The 1528-nt window shown below is 44.8% G+C and overlaps 1 pseudogene; it reads right to left on the minus strand.

The window, feature by feature from the left end:
- Positions 1 to 742: 742 nt before the first annotated feature.
- LOC110286165 lies at positions 743 to 1220 on the minus strand (annotated as a pseudogene).
- Positions 1221 to 1528: the final 308 nt, after the last annotated feature.

Raw genomic sequence — 1528 nt, forward strand, 5'->3', positions numbered from 1 at the left:
TTACAGTGGCCTGCAACAAGTAGGCCACAGCCAACAGAAAACAGGAGCAAAATATTTAGAGAGAGGGTGGCTTCAAATTGTGCTGGGTATATATGTAGACAAGTGGAAACTGTCTCACCCCCTAGGACAAGATGGCAAGATGGTGAGTATTTACCTTAATTTTAACTATTGAATCATGTTTTTGCAGATGTTTTCTGTAGTTGGAGCTAATTTCATAATTGTCAAGGCTAAGTATTTTAAAACCCCATGTTTCAAAAGAAATAGGAAAAGCTGGGGCAAAGGGCTTGCTGTACAAGCGTGAAAACCTGAGTTCAGATTTCCAGCATCCATGAGAAAAGCCGGATATGGAGGCTGCTCCTGTCTGCAGTGCTGAGAGGGCACAGATAGATCTCTAGATATGCCAAGCGAAGAGCTCCAGGTCCAGTAAAAAACCTTATCAAAATAAGTGAGGTAGAGAATGATTAAGGAAACCATCAGGCACAGACCTACGGCTTCCACATCAAGCATACATGTGTGCCTACAGACATGAATATGGAAACATATATACACACAAAATAAAAATAAGCAGTGAGATAATGCAGTAAAATATAAAACTTTTCATTTAATTCCACTCTTTTCCTCTTCCTAACAGTGTTCTTAGTTGTCGGGGTTTTTTTTTTTTGGGGGGGGGACTGGATGAACATATACTTTAATGAGAACGGCTTCCTCAGTAAGGGCATCTGTGAGCTGAAGCTGTGTGGAGTCAGGACTTCGCTTCCTGCTCCACAGGCTTCAGATGCCACTACATGACCAACTCCCCAGTGCCCTTGAGGCACATGCTGGGCATTGTCTCTTCTGTGGGAAGTCCCTGTGGCAGCTTCAGGGGCTGGACGTGTATCAAGTGTTTAACCACTTTCAGCTTTGCGTTCACCTGCGGGATGTTCTTAGGGCTGTGTGCCTTCTGCAGTCCGAGCATTCTGATGGTATCCTTTTCCCAGTTGGACGCCTCTTTGTACTTCTTATTCTTGTAACAATGTGCAGTTTATGAGGTTTCTGGGGGGGGGGTCCCCACCGTATTTTTCATGATCTTCAGGCTTAGGCTGAAACACTTTATCTGGAATTCTTGATCTGGTAAATTTGTGACGAATCCACTCTGTACAGATGAGAGATTCTGCACCTTTCTTCACAGTCTGCAGTCTGCCTGGAGGCCTCTGAAATACTGAGCGCAGAACTCCAGTCATTAGTGTGGTAATTCTTCTCTTTTGAGGCGGTGACCACTGTGTCCACTCCAAATGTCCCTACCATGTTCTTAGTTCTTTAATGTCACACAACCCTTCCACAGGCACTTGAGAATCTGTTCATCACCTTCCAGGTTCCTCTTGCTAGCCACTACACCAACGTTCAGTATCCTAACTCAGGTGTGAAAGTTACCCCCCCCTTCCCATAGCCTACTGCTACAACTCCCACAGATCAACCTTCATGGAATTCAAATTTCTGTGTCTAGATTAGGGCAGGCTACAGGTCCATGCTTACCTACTAAGTTGCCCAC

Source organism: Mus caroli, chromosome X (genome assembly GCF_900094665.2).
Source record: "Mus caroli chromosome X, CAROLI_EIJ_v1.1, whole genome shotgun sequence".
Lineage (NCBI taxonomy): Eukaryota > Metazoa > Chordata > Mammalia > Rodentia > Muridae > Mus > Mus caroli.